Source organism: Triticum dicoccoides, chromosome 1B (assembly GCF_002162155.2).
Source record: "Triticum dicoccoides isolate Atlit2015 ecotype Zavitan chromosome 1B, WEW_v2.0, whole genome shotgun sequence".
NCBI classification, from domain to species: Eukaryota; Viridiplantae; Streptophyta; class Magnoliopsida; order Poales; family Poaceae; genus Triticum; species Triticum dicoccoides.
Genome location: NC_041381.1, coordinates 88,723,250 through 88,742,374, shown reverse-complemented (window position 1 = coordinate 88,742,374; position 19,125 = coordinate 88,723,250).

The following is a 19,125-nucleotide window of genomic DNA, read 5'->3' as shown; positions in this document are numbered from 1 at the left end:
GTGGTCTTGTTAACCATCAACACTTGATGCTCCTTCTTGATTTCTACCTCCGCAGCTTTTAGCATTGCGAAGAGCTCGAGAATAGTCTTGTTCATCCCTTGCATGTTATAGTTCATCACGAAGCTCTTGTAGCTTGGTGGCAGTGATTGGAGAATTCTGTCAATGACACTATCATCGGGAAGATTAACTCCCAGTTGAATCAAGTGATTATTATACCCAGACATTTTGAGTATGTGTTCACTGACAGAACTATTCTCCTCCATCTTGCAGCTGTAGAACTTATTGGAGACTTCATATCTCTCAATCCGGGCATTTGCTTGAAATATTAACTTCAACTCCTGGAACATCTCATATGCTCCATGACGTTCAAAACGTCGTTGAAGACCCGGTTCTAAGCCGTAAAGCATGGCACACTGAACTATCGAGTAGTCATCAGCTTTGCTCTGCCAGACGTTCTTAACGTCATCAGTTGCATCAGCAGCAGGCCTGGCACCCAGCGGTGCTTCCAGGACGTAACTTTTCTGTGCAGCAATGAGGATAATCCTTAGGTTACGGACCCAGTCCGTGTAATTGCTACCATCATCTTTCAACTTTTCTTTCTCAAGGAACGCATTAAAATTCAACGGAACAACAGCACGAGCCATCTATCTACAAATAAACATAGACAAGCAAAATACTATCAGGTACTAAGTTCATGATAATATAAGTTCAATTAATCATATTACTTAAGAACTCCCACTTAGACAAACATCTCTCTAGTCATCTAAGTGATCACGTGATCCAAATCAACTAAACCATGTCCGATCATCACGTGAGATGGAGTAGTTTCAATGGTGAACATCACTATGTTGATCATATCTACTATATGATTCACGCTCGAACTTTCGGTCTCTGTGTTCCGAGGCCATATCTGTATATGCTAGCCTCGTCAAGTATGACCTGAGTATTCCGCGTGTGCAACTGATTTGCACCCGTTGTATTTGAACGTAGAGCCTATCACACCCGATCATCACGTGGTGTCTCAGCACGAAGAACTTTCGCAACGGTGCATACTCAGGGAGAACACTTCTTGATTATTAGTGAGAGATCATCTTAAAATGCTACCGTCAATCAAAGCAAGATAAGATGCATAAAGGATAAACATCACATGCAATCAATATAAGTGATATGATATGGCCATCATCATCTTGTGCTTGTGATCTCCATCTTCGAAGCACCGTCGTGATCACCATCGTCACCGGCACGACACCTTGATCTCCATCATAGCATCGTTGTCGTTACGCCATCTATTGCTTCTACAACTATCGCTACCGCTTAGTGATAAAGTAAAGCAATTACAGGGCGTTTGCATTTCATACAATAAAGCGACAACCATATGGCTCCTGCCAGTTGCCGATAACTTCGGTTACAAAACATGATCATCTCATACAATAAAATATAGCATCACGTCTTGACCATATCACATCACAACATGCCCTGCAAAAACAAGTTAGACATCCTCTACTTTGTTGTTGCAAGTTTTACGTGCATGCTATGGGCTTAGCAAGAACCGTTCTTACCTACGCATCAAAAACCACAACGATAGTTCGTCAAGTTGGTGCTGTTTTAACCTTCGCAAGGACCGGGCGTAGCCACACTCGATTCAGCTAAAGTGAGAGAGACCGACACCCGCCAGCCACCTTTAAGCACGAGTGCTCGTAACGGTGAAACCAGTCTCGCGTAAGCATACGCGTAATGTCGGTCCGGGCCGCTTCATCTCACAATACCGCCGAACCAAAGTATGACATGCTGGTAAGCAGTATGACTTGTATCGCCCACAACTCACTTGTGTTCTACTCGTGCATATAACATCAACGCATAAAACCTAGGCTCGGATGCCACTGTTGGGGAACGTAGTAATTTCAAAAAAATTCCTACGCACATGCAAGATCATGGTGATGGCATAGCAACGAGAGGGAGAGTGTTCGTCCACGTACCCTCGTAGACCGTAAGCGGAAGCATTAGCACAACGCGGTTGATGTAGTCGTACGTCTTCACGATCCGACCGATCCAAGCACCGAACGTACGACACCTCCGAGTTCATCACACATTCAGCTCGATGATGATCTCCGGCCTCCGATCCAGCAAAGGTCCGGAGATGAGTTCCGTCAGCACGACGGCGTGGTGACGATGATGATGTTCTACCGGCGCAGGGCTTCACCTAAACTCCGCGACGATATGACCGAGGTGGAATATGGTGGAGGGGGGCACCGCACACGGCTAAGAATCAACTTGTGTGTCTATGGGGTGTCCCCCGCCCCCATATATAAAGGAGCCAGGGGGAGGAGGCGGCCGGCCAAGGAGGGCGCGCCAAGGGGGGAGTCCTACTCCCACCGGGAGTAGGACTCCCTTCTTTCCAAGTAGGAGTAGGAGAAGGGGGGAAAGAGGAGGAAGAGAGGAAGGAAAGGAGGGGGCGCCGCCCCCCTTCCCTTGTCCTATTCAGACTAGGAAGGGGAGGGGCATGCGGCCCCCTCCTGGTTCCTTCCCTCTTCTCCCTCGAGGCCCATGTAGGCCCAATAACCCCCCGGGGGGTTCCGGTAACCTCCCGGTACTCCGGTAAAATGCCGATTTCACCGAACGATTCCGATGTCCAAATATAGGCTTCCAATATATCAATCTCTATGTCTCGACCATTTCAAGACTCCTCGTCACGTCCATGATCACATCCGGGACTCTGAACAAACTTCGGTACATCAAAACTTATAAACTCATAATAAAACTGTCATCGTAACGTTAAGCGTGCGGACCCTACGGGTTCGAGAACTATGTAGACATAACCTAGAACCATTCTCGGTCGATAAACAATAGCGGGACCTGGATGCCCATATTGGTTCCTACATATTCTACGAAGATCTTTATCGGTCAAACCGCATAACAACATACGTTGTTCCCTTTGTCATCGGTATGTTACTTGCCCGAGATTTGATCGTCGGTATCCAATACCTCGTTCAATCTCGTTACCGGCAAGTCTCTTTACTCGTTCTGTAATGCATCATCCCGTAACCAACTCATTGGTCACATTGCTTGCAAGGCTTATAATGATGTGCATTACCGAGAGGGCCCAGAGATACCTCTCCGACGATCGGAGTGACAAAACCTAATCTCGAAATACGCCAACTCAACATGTACCTTCGGAGACACCTGTAGTACTCCTTTATAATCACCCAGTTACGTTGTGACGTTTGGTAGTACCCAAAGTGTTCCTCCGGTAAACAGGAGTTGCATAATTCTCATAGTTACAGGAACATGTATAAGTCATGAAGAAAGCAATAGCAGTATACTAAACGATCAAGTGCTAGGCTAACGGAATGGGTCATGTCAATCACATCATTCTTCTAATGATGTGATCCCACTAATCAAATGACAACACATGTCTATGGTTAGGAAACATAACCATCTTTGATTAATGAGCTAGTCAAGTAGAGGCATACTAGTGACTATAGTTTTGTCTATGTATTCACTCATGTATCATGTTTCCGGTTAATACAATTCTAGCATGAATAATAAAGATTTATCATGATATGAGGAAATAAATAATAACTTTATTATTGCCTCTAGGGCATATTTCCTTCACCAATGAGCTCACAATTTCATCAATTTCTTCTTCCATAGACTCCTGCAAAATATTAGTCCATTCTAGGACAGAGGAGGAGTCCTCAATATATGGTTTAATATAGGCATTAGAAGCATAATTATCATAACAATATTTAAGTATGGCAACATTTTCAAATTTGTAGAGAGTAGCATCATACTTTTCATCAAAGAAGCAATTTCATTAGCACCCTTAAAAGTAACAAATTCTTCAATTTGTTGAACATCATAGTAATTATAAACACCCTTAGCATACGAAGATATGATTCCATTATCACTAAACTCACATTGGTAGGGAAGGTGTTTCTTAGGGTTTTCAGAACAACAAGCAAAATCATATATTTCACATAAATTCCAAGCATAGCATTGCAAACGATGAATTTGATCCAGTAAAACTTTCCCTTTTTGAGATAAGCGGTGTTGCACATAACAAGCATGCTCATCTAAAGATTCGCCCTCAACTAAGCTAGTGGGGGTTTCAGCACGAGCACAAAGGGATCGAAGATGATCCACGTAAAAAGCTTTAGGAGCGAGATAGATTTTGAGTGGTTCTTCAACCATTGGTTCAGTAGGTACATGTAATTATTTGGTATTTTGTGTTTCCTACCCATAACTAAAGATAGAAAACAACTAAGAACAACAAATAAATATTACATAGTGATAAAGCAAACAAGCACACACGAGAATATTCACCTCACACTATGACTCCCCGGCAACGGCGCCAGAAAATCGTCTTGATAACCAACAAGTGTAGGGGATCAATTGTAGCCTCTTTCGATAAGTAAGAGTGTCAAACCCAACGAGGAGCTAAAGGTAGAACAAATATTCCCTCAAGTTATATCGACCACCGATACAACACTACACACGCTTAACGTTCACTTTACCTAAAAAAGTATGAAACTAGAAGGACTTTGTAGGTATTGTTGGATAGGTTTGCAAGAATATAAAGAGCATGTAAATAAAAACAAGGGGCTGTTTAGATAAAGAAGCAATAAAGTAAATATAGCGAGTGTGGATAAGTGGTGGTAGGAGTTGCGGAATTGTCCCTAAGCAATTGACAACCTTACTTGACCGATTGAAAGTTTTATGTGGGAGAGGCATAAACTAACATACTTCCTCTTCTTGGATCATATGCACTTACGATTGGAACTCTAGCAAGCATACGCAACTACTAAAGATCATTAAGGTAAAACCAACCATAGCATTAAAGTATCAAGTCCTCTTTATTCCCATACGCCATGACCCACTTATCCGTGTTTGTGTTTCAGTCACTCACGCAACGCAGACAATAAGCAAACCATGAACAGATTGCAACACCCTATAGCGGGAATCTCTCACGCTTGCGCGACACAGAGAGCACCATAGGACAACAACATAACCACAAGCAAATTAAACCAATCATAGCAATTCACCAATTACTGAAAGGACAACGAAAATCTACTCAGACATCATAGGATGGCAACACATCATTGGATAATAATATGAAGCAAAAAGCACCATGCTCAAGTAGAGTGTACAGCGGGTTGCGGGGGAGTGGACCGCTGAATATAGAATGGGGGAAGGTGATGGAGATGTTGGTGAACATGGCGGAGGTGTTGGTGTAGATCGCGGTGATGATGATGGCCCCGGCGGCGTTCCGGCGCCACCGGAAGTGAGGGGGAGAGAGCCCTCCTCCTTCTTATACTTCTTACTTGACCTTCTCCCTAGATGGGAGAAGGGTTTCGCCTCTGGTCCATGGTCTCCATGGCGTGGTAGGTGCGAGAGCCCCTCCGAGATTGGATCTGTCGCTCTCTTTTTCTGCGCTCTGGGATTCTGCCCTTTCACCGTTTCTTATATAACCGGAGATCCGTAACTCCGATTGGATTGAAACCTTCGCCATGATTTTTTTTTCCAAAAATTAGATTTCTTGCGGCCGAAGAAGAGCAGCAACGCCATACGGGGTGCCCATGAGGGTCTGGGGCGTGCCCCCTGCCTCGTGGCCCCCTCGGGCACCGTCTCACATTGATTCTTCTTCCCAAATATCACAAATATTCCAAAAATATTCTCCGTCCGTTTTTATCCCATTTGGACTCCGTTTGATATGGGTTTCTACAAAACATAAAACATGCAACAAATAGGAACTGGCATTGGGCACTGGATCAATATGTTAGTCCCAAAAATAATATAGAAACTTGCCAAAAGTATATGAAAGTTGTAGAATATTGGCATGGAACGATAAAAAATTATAGATATGACAGAGACGTATAATCGCTCCCTAGGAGGGCGCGCCCTCCACCCTCATGGGGCCCACAAGACTCTTCGATAGCCTTTCATTCAGTATTTTTTATATTTTACAAAAAAAAATCTCCGTTGATTTTCAACGCATTCCGAGAACTTTTATTTCTGCACAAAAACAACATGATGGTAGTTCTGCTGAAAACAGCGTCAGTCCGGGTTAGTTCTAACAAAATCATACCAAAATCATGTAGAAATATTATAAACATGGCATGAATACATAAAAAAATTATGATACGTTGGAGACGTATCACCTAGCTCATGCCGACCACGGGAGCCTCTATCACAGCAGCATTGAAAATAGTATTTATATCATCATCATTAGTAACATGCTCAACATGCTCAACATACCCAGCATTATGATTGGCACTGTCATTATTAACAGCATATACATCCTCATATGGAGCTCCCAGATTTTCATTGTGTGGATTGATAACCACCTGATCCATGCGAATATTACCGAGAACCTCATCATGCCAAAGAACCCCATGTACATGAGGCAGAGGATGAGGATTGCCACCATCTGGGGGAATTGGATCCTCATTTCCACCCTGCTGCCGAATCAGTTCTCTAGGCAGAATGTATGTAGGACAGGTCCATGAGTCCCCATAGCCAACATCATCATGGTTTTGGAGCACAACAATACTGATAGGGATAGTATCAACATTCATAACTCTGAGCTTCACAATAATTCTAGTCTTATCCCTAGGATCTTTGTTCCGGATCAAAAATCTGCCATAGGGGGGAACCGTGCGACTAACCACCCCCACATCCCAACATTCTAGTGGATAGTTCATCAATAAAATCCGAACATCATGAGTAGAAGTGATGCTGCATTAGTTCAGACCTCTGTCCTGCCTACTAATTCTCAAAACAGAGTCTCCAATATGAAATGGACTATTACTGACAGCAGTATCTCTAGAGTAAGCAGTGGTGAACTAGATCAGAGTCGTACCCATACATCAGCATGAGGTGTAGTTGATGTGCCAGCCGCGACCTTCAACGAAGGTGGTGATCAAAGCAATGGCACCGTGGAACTCCTCAGCAGAGACATCAGGGACGATGGTGGCGACAACCCACTCATCGCATACCACGGGTAGTTCTCCTCCAAGTACTACATATCCACGATGAGCATGAAGAGGGCCGGGGGGATGATGTGGTGCCGGGTGGGAGGTGGGGGAGAGGATTGCAGGGGTAGCAAGTCATCTCGGGCGGTGTCGTGTGAGCGGGGCAGAGCAGGGGAGGGTGGACGAAGGTGAGAAGACAAGGAGACGGTGTGGGTAGCAGATATAACAGGCTGCGGGTGTAGGGTTTGTTTGACCCGATAAGCACAACCAGAGATATTCTTGTTAAAACAGAATCTAGCAATGTGGTTATATCCATAACAAGAACGACACATGATTTTATTGTTGCATGATTGCGCGTGTGGCCATATCCAAGGCATTTACCGCATAAAATATGACTAGTTGGATACTCAATGTTTGTGGGTCGAGACTTTCCATCTTCCGAACGGATGGGCTGGTGATGGTTCTTGGGCTGCAGAGGACCAGGTACAGCAGAAGGATTCGTGCTACCATTTGAAAAGTGGTTGGGCCCGGGAACGACCGATCCGTTATGCATGGCGGCCGTTGGGGTGCAACAGACGTGCGATTATCATGATCATATGCTCGATCTAGCGGTGTGGTGGCATATCTTGTCGGAATGGCATTGGTGCCAGTCAAGGCATGATTTGTACACTGAGCCATATTCTGAGGTGTGATATGATCAAGGATTCGACGGTAAAATTGCTTAATAGGTACATAGCGAGATGACATACCTTTGCATCGTGTAGGAATCTTAGTCCACTCCACATCTTGCTCAGAATACCATTTCTTTTCCTCATATAACCCATTTGTACCACCACCACTCCAAATGTGGAAATAACACTTGAATAGATTGCATGTGAACTGGATCTTATGTACCAGGAAAAAACCCACAGATTTGGAGCAAACTTTGAACTGATATACATTGCCCGATATGTGAGAAACCTCAAATGATTGATAGTCCCCACCAGTGCAAGCAGATAATACCAGGCTGATGTTGAGAGGATTTAAGCAAAAAGTAAATCTTGCGAAGGAGATCACCATAGTGAAGCCATGAGAGTGGGAGACCGGGTTCACCGAAGATTGAAAGAACTTACGCATTTCACCTCTCAAATGATGACCAAATGAAAATTCCAGTTGGTGAGCAATAGAATTAGGGTCTACGAAGGGATCCATCAGAATGAAAAGGCTTTTGGTTGGAAGGATCTGGTCGGATCATGGCCGGAGCCATGGTCGCCGGGTTGGGGGTGGGAGGAAGCCATCCTTTATCATCATGTTCACCTCTTAGACTCCGAGTCAGGTGATATGCTGAGTGTTAGTGGAACAAGAGTTATGATAAAATATTTATGAAATAATTTCATTAATATTCAAAATTGTTTCAAGAGGAACGAGAAGCGTTTCAGAGTTACCGGAAGGGTTTCGGGGTTTACCGGGTAATACTGGGAATTGATATATAGGTGGAAAATGTTTACGAAGATGTTAAATTAACAGTAAAAGGCTCTAATAGTTATTAGGAGGCTTTTAAAATTATTTAATATCAATGGGCCTAAGAAAATACAACAAGGCCAAGTGGTGGAGAGTTATTGGGCTCTAGGGCCTAATAACAAAAGGTGGCGCCCCTTGGCCTTTTCCAAAGGCTAAGGGGGGCCAAATTGGAGTGGAGGGAGAACTCCGCCTCCCCCTAGGACGGCACAAAGAGGGGATCTTCTTCCCTCCTTGTGGTGTTACCTACCCTCTCCTCCAACCTATATCTACTAGCGGTTTTGGCCACTTTTGATACACAAGTTTTGGAGCCTCCTCTAGTTCTCTAGTTCTAGTTCTAGTTGATCCAATTAGAGTTAGATCTAATCCTCTATAGTCCTCATAATTAGAAGCTTAGTGTGGATCTAATCTTCTCCTTCCAATTCTCATGTGACGATTAGCTCTGGACGGTCAAGAGTTGTTGGATCATGAAGACCGTACGCTTACAAACTGTGGAGAGGTCGTGCTTTCGGTCTTCCATTCGAGGGATCTTTCATGAACGGTTCGAGGGACTTTAAGTGCGATCTACACTGACTCTTCTTCCATCACAACTCAGAGATGGTAAGGATCCGATCTAAACCATTAATGCATCTTCACAGTGTTCTTGGTTTGATCGTAGGACTTTCTTTTCTACTACGTTTCCCAACACCGGCAAGTTGTTGATTAGTGCGGACTGCAGCCTCTTGCAGCTGGGGAAGAAGGGCTTGTGACTCCTATGCACCCATGGAGGGTCGTAGGTACCCCCGTGATGGCGGCGAGCTAGTGTGAGTGGTTACGAGCACCGGCCGGGGAAGTATGGGGGCGGGGCGGTGGTTGAGCGTCCATCGGGGAGACCAAAGTGGAGATGTGTGAAGAGAGGAGTGAATGGGTTTTGGCCGATGACAGGAGGGAGGGGTGGGAGTTATGGCGGATTTATGCCGCCCGCCTAGATCCCACGCTTCACAAAGCATGCAGGGGAGACGCATGCGTGGCTCACCTCAACTTGGCCCTGCAAAATGGTAGATTCGGTTGTTCCTCCTCGGCTAGGCCCTGGGCTGCTTTGAGGTTTGTGCGGGGCAAAAATCGATGCAGGTTAGGCAACCAAACGGCCACAAACTATGCCCAGGGCCTTGCTGATGGCCACATGGGCTATCAAACATGTCACATGTAACCTCTTGTCTCTAAGAGAAACTCCAACATATCCCCTATCTATATCCAATAAACCCGGAATGTACACTTGGACCCAAGTTCCCTCTAGTCTACATGAAGATGTCCTTCCCGTAAGCTTTTTGGGCTTTCTATTTATGTGCCCTTGGTTGCTTAGTACTCCTCAGTTTTACCCCACCCAACTAACATCCCCCACTAGTCGCCCCACACTTAAAAATGCCCAAATGGGAGCATTTTCGTCTGGTCAATGCAGTTGACAATTACCTGGCACATACACTGACACGTGGGTCACCCAGGACCCACCTGTCAGTGTCTAGTACATAAGTAAAAACATATTGAAATATACAGAAGCCTGGGACACCGCAGGACCCACATGTCAGTCGCTGATTTATTTGAAAAAAAGGTGCAATATATCGCGGCATGTGGGGGTCAAACTCGGGACCAACGCTAGATTATGCAACATTCGAACCATTTCAGCTTTGTGCGTTTGTTTGCTTATGGTCATAGCTGAGTCTTTTTGACCTGTACTGCCTTACAAAAGGGCCCACAAGCCAGTGACGCTGGAGAGATAGGACGTGGTGGTTTTTATGTTACAGAAGGGCCCACAAATTAGTGACATTAGAAAGATAGAATGAGGCAGAGTACAACACAACAGATTCAAAGATCGAGAGATTCACAGATTTGGATAAAACTAAATAACCACTATATTTGTTCAACGCTTAACAGAGCAAACTGACATAGTGACATTACACTAATACATTATTCTTATAGGGGTGACATTAGATTGTCGGTCGGTGGTGACGATGTCAACAAATGGAAGGCTACTTGTCTTCATCATTTGAAAGGACGATAGTGCCGTCGTCGTCATTGTTGTGGTCTTCGTTGTCGGAGCAGGATAGTACTACGACATCCGGTCCCATGCCTTTCGCCTCAACGGTGGCCGCTGCACATAGAGTCGTCGCCCTGCTCTGCTCTCGAGCTGCGGCCTCTTCTTTAGCCGCCAGATGCCCGACAGCCTTTGCTTCCACCGTTGATAGAGTACGCTGGAGCCGGTATGTCGTCTTCCTTGGCCATATTTTCCATGCCCTATACGTCAAGGTGCTCCTGCATCTCCTCAAAGGCCACCTCCTCCTTGGTGCCGTCCTCCTCGAGCGCCCCGCGGTTATGAGACAGCTCAGACGACGTGTGCTCGATCTTAGAGTAGCCGGAGCCCACCATCGCTCCTGTGTTGGAGCCACTGATACGTCTCCATCGTATCTACTTTTCCAAACTCTTTTGTCCTTGTTTTAGACTCTAATTTGCATGATTTGAATGGGACTAACCCGGACTGACGCTGTTTTCAACAGAATTGCCATGGTGTTATTTTTGTGCAGAAATAAAAGTTCTGGAATGACCTGAAACTTCATGGAGATTATTTTTGGAATAAATAAAAAATATTGGCGAAATAGTCAACCAGAGGGGACCCACACCCTAAGCACAAGGGTGGAGGGCGCGCCCCCTGGTCTTGTGGGTCCCACGAAGCTCCACCGACCTCAACTCTAGCTCCATATATTCACGTTCAGGGAAAAAAATCAGAAAGAAGGATTCATCGCGTTTTACAATACGGAGCCGCCGCCACCTCCTGTTCTTCCTCGGGAGGGCAGATATGGAGTCCGTTTGGGGCTCTGGAGAGGGGAAATGATTGCCATCGTCATCATCAACCATCCTCCATTACCAATTTCCTGATGCTCATCGCCGTGCGTGAGTGATCCCATCGTAGGCTTGCTGGACGGTGATGGGTTGGATGATATTTACCATGTAATCGAGTTAGTTTTGTTAGGGTTTGATTGCTAGTATCCACTATTGTAAGGGCATATTTATCCCTAAGGTGTTTTGGTGATTGATGAAAATGCTTTTGCGGACTAATCGTGTGCCTTGAGTTTCTCAGACGCTTCATCGCTAGGCACAAGACAGTTCGGTGCCCCTCGAAGACTATTGAAGACGGTGTTTTTCTATGTTTCTTTTTGGTGGATTTGAATCCTAGGAGAGTTGTACTATTAAGAGGGGGTCCGCGTCGGAAAGGTTCGGGTGGAATTATCACGTACACGTTTCCTTTATTGTCTCCACCTTTCCCTTGCACTTTGGAGCCTCCCCCGTCTATCCTCTGTGCGTTTGTCCTGGCTGCTGCTGCTGAGCTTGCGGTAGTACTGCTCCCTGGAGCGGTAGTACTGCAGGCACCTGCGGTAGTACCGTGCCATGGCGCGGCAGTACCGCGGGAGCCCATGGTAGTACCGCTCCTCTGGAGCTGTAGTAACGTGGCTCCCAGGCCTAGTGCCGCTGCTTCGCGGTAGTAGGGGTGGATGTAATTTTTTACATCCGCGTCTCCGCGGTAGTATCACACCTCGTGCGCGGTAGTACCGCGCTCGGCCTGCCAAGTGCCGCTGCTTCGCGGTAGTAGGGGTGGATGTATTTTTTTACATCTGCGCCTCCGCGGTAGTACCGCACTCCTTGCGCGGTAGTACCGCACGCGGCTTGTTTTAGCTGCCATGCGGTAGTACCGCTCCCCAGCGTTAGTACCGTGTTGGACTGTTGCACTGTTTCTTTTCCAGCGGAAGTAGGCATGGATGTATTTTTATTCATCCGCGCCCTTCCTAGGCTAGGACTTTCCTGCCTTGCGGTAGTACCGCAAGGGGGAGCGGTAATACCGCGCTCGTGGAAGTACTGCTCCATGTTCTAGTCTCTGCAGCTGCCGCGGAAGTACCATAGTCCCTCACAGTAGTACCGCGTGGCCTTGCGGTAGTACCGCGTTCCTGGAGTGGTAGTACCGCATGTCGCGGGCTGTATATGTGGATAACGGTTGGATCTTTTCCGTAGCTATAAAAGGGGTGTCTCCTACCTCTAGTTCACTACCTCTTCTATCTCTAAGATCCATTGTTGCTCCAAGCTCCATTTTCGCCCGATCTCTCTCCCTAGCCAATCAAACTTGTTGATTTGCTCGGGATTGGTTGAGAAGGCCCATATCTACACTTCCACCAAGAGAAATTTGATTCCCCCCACTAATCCCTAGCGGATCTTGTTACTCTTGGGTGTTTGAGCACCCTAGACGGTTGAGGTCACCTCGGAGCCATAGTCCATTGTGGTGAAGCTTCATGGTGTCGTTGGGAGCCTCCAATTAAGTTGTGGAGATTGCCCCAACCTTGTTTGTAAAGGTTCGGTCGCTGCCTTCAAGGGCACCAATAGTGGAATCACGACATCTCGCATTGTGTGAGGGCGTGAGGAGAATACGGTGGCCCTGGTGGCTTCTTGGGGAGCATTGTGCCTCCACACCGCTCTAGCAGAGACGTACTTCCCCTCAAAAGGAAGGAACTTAGGTAACACATCCTCGTCTCCACCGGCTCCACTCTTGGTTATCTCGCGCCTTTACTTTTGCAAGCTTACTTGTGTTGTATCCCTTGCTTGCTTGTGTGCTTGTTGTTGTTGAAGGAAATATGCCCTAGTGGCAATAATAAAGTTATTATTTATTTCCTCATATCATGATAAATGTTTATTATTCATGCTAGAATTGTATTAACCGGAAACATGATACATGAGTGAATACATAGACAAACATATAGTCACTAGTATGCCTCTACTTGACTAGCTCATTAATCAAAGATGGTTATGTTTCCTAACCATAGACATGTGTTGTCATTTGATTAATGGGATCACATCATTAGGAGAATGATGTGATTGACATGACCCATTCCGTTAGCCTAGCACTTGATCGTTTAGTATATTGCTATTGCTTTCTTCATGACTTATACATGTTCCTGTAACTATGAGAATTATGCAACTCCCGTTTACCGGAGGAACACTTTGGGTACTACCAAACGTCACAACGTAACTGGGTGATTATAAAGGAGTACTACAGGTGTCTCCGAAGGTACATGTTGAGTTGGCGTATTTCGAGATTAGGTTTTGTCACTCCGATTGTCGGAGAGGTATCTCTGGGCCCTCTCGGTAATGCACATCACTATAAGCCTTGCAAGCAATGTGACCAATGAGTTGGTTACGGGATGATGCATTACGTAACGAGTAAAGAGACGTGCCGGTAACGAGATTGAACTAGGTATTGGATACCGACGATCGAATCTCGGGCAAGTAACATACCGTTGACAAAGGGAACAACGTATGTTGTTATGCGGTTTGACCGATAAAGATCTTCATAGAATATGTAGGAACCAATATGGGCATCCAGGTTCCGCTATTGGTTATTGACCGAGAATAGTTCTAGGTCATGTCTACATAGTTCTCGAACCCGTAGGGTCCGCACGCTTAACGTTATGATGACAGTTTTATTATGAGTTTTGTTGTACCGAAGTTTGTTCAGAGTCCCTGATGTGATCACGGACATGACGAGGAGTCTCGAAATGGTCGAGACATAAAGATTGATATATTGGACGACTATATTCGGACACCGGAAGTGTTCCGGGTGATTTCGGAGAAAACCGGAGTGCCGGAGGGGTTACCGGAACCCCCGCGGGAGAGTAATGGGCCTCATGGGCCTTAGTGTGGAAGAGAGAGGGGCGGCAGGGTGGGCCGCGCGCCCCCTCTCCCTCTGGTCCGAATTGGACTAGGAGGGGGGCGGCGCCCCCCTCTTTCCTTCCCCCTCTCCCCCTTCCTTCCTCCTCCTAGTAGGAGTAGGAAAGGAGGAGTCCTACTCCTACTAGGAGGAGGATTCCTCCTCCTTGGCGCGCCCCCCTTGGGCCGGCCGGCCTCCCCCCTTGCTCCTTTATATACGGGGGCAGGGGGCACCCCATAGACACACAAGTTGACCTACGGATCATTCCTTAGCCGTGTGCGGTGCCCCCCTCCACCATATCCCACCTCGGTCATATCGTCGCAGAGTTTAGGCGAAGCCCTGCGCCGGTAGAACATCATCATCGTCACCACGCCGTCGTGCTGACGGAACTCATCCCCGAAGCTTTGCTGGATCGGAGCCCGGGGATCGTCATCGAGCTGAATGTGTGCTGAACTCGGAGGTGCCGTACGTTCGGTGCTTGGATCGGTCGGATCGTGAAGACGTACAACTACATCAACCGCGTTGTGCTAACGCTTCCGCTTACGGTCTACGAGGGTATGTGGACAACACTCTCCCCTCTCGTTGCTATGCCATCACCATGATCTTGCGTGTGCGTAGGAATTTTTTTGAAATTACTACGTTCCCCAACAGTGGCATCCGAGCCTAGGTTTTATGCGTTGATGTTATATGCACGAGTAGAACACAAGTGAGTTGTGGGCGATACAAGTCATACTGCTTACCAGCATGTCATACTTTGGTTTGGCGGTATTGTGAGATGAAGCGGCCCGGACCGACATTACGCGTACGCTTACGCGAGACTGGTTTCACCGTTACGAGCACTCGTGCTTAAAGGTGGCTGGCGGGTGTCTGTCTCTCTCACTTTAGCTGAATCGAGTGTGGCTATGCCCGGTCCTTGCGAAGGTTAAAACAGCACCAACTTGACGAACTATCGTTGTCGTTTTGATGCGTAGGTAAGAACGGTTCTTGCTAAAGCCCGTAGCAGCCACGTAAAATTTGCAACAACAAAGTAGAGGACGTCTAACTTGTTTTTGCAGGGCATGTTGTGATGTGATATGGTCAAGACGTGATGCTATATTTTATTGTATGAGATGATCATGTTTTGTAACCGAAGTTATCGGCAACTGGCAGGAGCCATATGGTTGTCGCTTTATTGTATGAAATGCAAGCGCCCTGTAATTGCTTTACTTTATCACTAAGCGGTAGCGATAGTCGTAGAAGCAATAGATGGCGTAACGACAACGATGCTACGATGGAGATCAAGGGGTCGCGCCGGTGATGATGGTGATCACGACGGTGCTTCGAAGATGGAGATCACAAGCACAAGATGATGATGGCCATATCATATCACTTATATTGATTGCATGTGATGTTTATCCTTTATGCATCTTATCTTGCTTTGATTGACAGTAGCATTTTAAGATGATCTCTCACTAATAATCAAGAAGTGTTCTCCCTGAGTATGCACCATTGCGAAAGTTCTTCGTGCTGAGACACCACGTGATGATCGGGTGTGATAGGCTCTACGTTCAAATACAACGGGTGCAAAACAGTTGCACACGCGGAATACTCAGGTCATACTTGACGAGCCTAGCATATACAGATATGGCCTCGGAACACGGAGACCGAAAGGTCGAACGTGAATCATATAGTAGATATGATCAACATAGTGATGTTCACCATTGAAACTACTCCATCTCACGTGATGATCGGACATGGTTTAGTTGATTTGGATCACGTGATCACTTAGAAGACTAGAGAGATGTTTGTCTAAGTGGGAGTTCTTAAGTAATATGATTAATTGAACTTAAATTTATCATGAACTTAGTACCTGATAGTATTTTGCTTGTCTATGTTTGTTTGTAGATAGATGGCTCGTGCTGTTGTTCCATTGAATTTTAATGCGTTCCTTGAGAAAGCAAAGTTGAAAGATGATGGTAGCAATTACACGGACTGGGTCCATAACCTGAGGATTATCCTCATTGCTGCACAGAAAAGTTACGTCCTGGAAGCACCGCTGGGTGCCAGGCCTGCTGCTGATGCAATTGACGACGTTAAGAACGTCTGGCAGAGCAAAGCTGATGACTACTCAATAGTTCAGTGTGCCATGCTTTACGGCTTAGAACCGGGTATTCAACGACGTTTTGAACGTCATGGAGCATATGAGATGTTCCAGGAGTTGAAGTTAATATTTCAAGCAAATGCCCGGATTGAGAGATATGAAGTCTCCAATAAGTTCTATAGCTGCAAGATGGAGGAGAATAGTTCTGTCAGTGAACACATACTCAAAATGCCTGGGTATAATAATCACTTGATTCAATTGGGAGTTAATCTTCCTGATGATAGTGTCATTGACAGAATTCTTCAATCACTGCCACCAAGCTACAAGAGCTTCGTGATGAACTATAATATGCAAGGGATGAACAAGACTATTCCCGAGCTCTTCGCAATGCTAAAAGCTGCGGAGGTAGAAATCAAGAAGAAGCATCAAGTGTTGATGGTTAACAAGACCACCAGTTTCAAGAAAAAGGGCAAAGGGAAGAAGAAGGGGAACTTCAAAAAGAATGGCAAGCAAGTTGCTGCTCAAGAGAAGAAACCCAAGTCTGGACCTAAGCCTGAAACTGAGTGCTTCTATTGCAAGCAGACTGGACACTGGAAGCGGAACTGCCCCAAGTATTTGGCGGATAAGAAGGATGGCAAAGTGAACAAAGGTATATGTGATATACATGTTATTGATGTGTACCTTACTAATGGTCGCAGTAGCACCTGGGTATTTGATACTGGTTCTGTTGCTAATATTTGCAACTCGAAACAGGGACTACGGATTAAGCGAAGATTAGCTAAGGACGAGGTGACTATGCGTGTGGGAAATGGTTCCAAAGTCGATGTGATCGCGGTCGGCATGCTACCTCTACATCTACCATCGGGATTAGTTTTAGACCTAAATAATTGTTATTTGGTGCCAGCGTTGAGCATGAACATTATATCTGGATCTTGTTTGATGCGAGACGGTTATTCATTTAAATTAGAGAATAATGGTTGTTCTATTTATATGAGTAATATCTTTTATGGTCATGCACCCTTGAAGAGTGGTCTACTTTTATTGAATCTCGATAGTAGTGATACACATATTCATATTGTTGAAACCAAAAGATGCAGAGTTGATAATGATAGTGCAACTTATTTGTGGCACTGCCGTTTAGGTCATATCGGTGTAAAACACATGAAGAAACTCCATACTAATGGGCTTTTGGAATCACTTGATTATGAATCACTTGGTACTTGCGAACCGTGCCTTATGGGCAAGATGACTAAAACGCCGTTCTCCGGAACTATGGAGCGGGCAACTGATTTGTTGGAAATCATACATACTGATGTTTGTGGTCCAATGAATGTTGAGGCTCGCGGCGGGTATCGTTATTTTCTCACCGTCACAGATGACTTGAGCAGATATGGGTATATCTACTTGATGAAACACAAGTCTGGAACATTTAAAAAGTTCAAAGAATTTCAGAGTGAAGTGGAAAATCATCGTAACAAGAAAATAAAGTTTCTACGATCTGATCGTGGAGGAGAATATTTGAGTTACGAGTTTGGTCTACACTTGAAACAATGCGGAATAGTTTCACAACTCACGCCACCCGGAACACCACAACGAAATGGTGTGTCCGAACGTCGTAATCGTACGTTACTAGATATGGTGCGATCTATGATGTCTCTTACTGATTTACCGCTATTGTTTTGGGGTTATGCTTTAGAGACGGCCGCATTCACGTTAAATAGGGCACCATCAAAATCTGTTAAGACGACGCCTTATGAACTGTGGTTTGGTAAGAAACCAAAGTTGTCGTTTATTAAAGTTTGGGGCTGCGATGCTTATGTGAAGAAACTTCAACCAGATAAGATCGAACCCAAATCGGAGAAATGTGTCTTCATAGGATACCCAAAAGAGACTATTGGGTACACCTTCTATCACAGATCTGAGGGCAAGATTTTTGTTGCTAAAATCGGATCCTTTCTAGAGAAGGAGTTTCTCTCGAAAGAAGTGAGTGGGAGGGAAGTAGAACTTGATGAGATAACTGTATCTACTCCCTTATTGGAAAGTAGTTCATCATAAGAACCGGTTCATGTGACAACTACACCAATTAGTGAGGAAGCTAATGATATTGATCATGAAACTTCAGATCAAGTTTCTACTAAACCTCGTAGGTCTACCAGAGTAAGATCCGCACCAGAGTGGTACGGTAATCCTATTCTGGAAGTCATGTTACTTGACCATGATGAACCTACGAACTATGAGGAAGCGATGATGAGCCCAGATTCCGCAAAATGGCTAGAGGCCATGAAATCTGAGATGGGATCCATGTATGAAAACAAAGTATGGACTTTGGTTGACTTGCCCGATGATCGGCAAGCCATTGAGAATAAATGGATCTTTAAGAAGAAGACTGACGCTGATGGTAATGTAACTGTCTATAAAGCTCGACTTGTTGCAAAAGGTTTTTGACAAGTTCAAGGGGTTGACTACGATGAGACTTTCTCACCCGTAGCGATGCTTAAGTCTGCCCGAATCATGTTAGCTATTGCTGCATTTCATGATTATGAAATTTGGCAAATGGATGTTAAAACTGCATTCTTGAATGGATTTCTGGAAGAAGAGTTGTATATGATGCAACCAGAAGGTTTTGTTGATCCAAAAGGTGCTAACAAAGTGTGCAAGCTCCAGCGATCCATTTATGGATTGGTGCAAGCATCTCGGAGTTGGAATAAACGCTTTGATAGTGTGATCAAGGCATATGGTTTTATACAGACTTTTGGAGAAGCCTGTATTTACAAGAAAGTGAGTGGGAGCTCTGTTGCATTTTTGATATTATATGTAGATGACATATTATTAATTGGAAATGATATAGAATT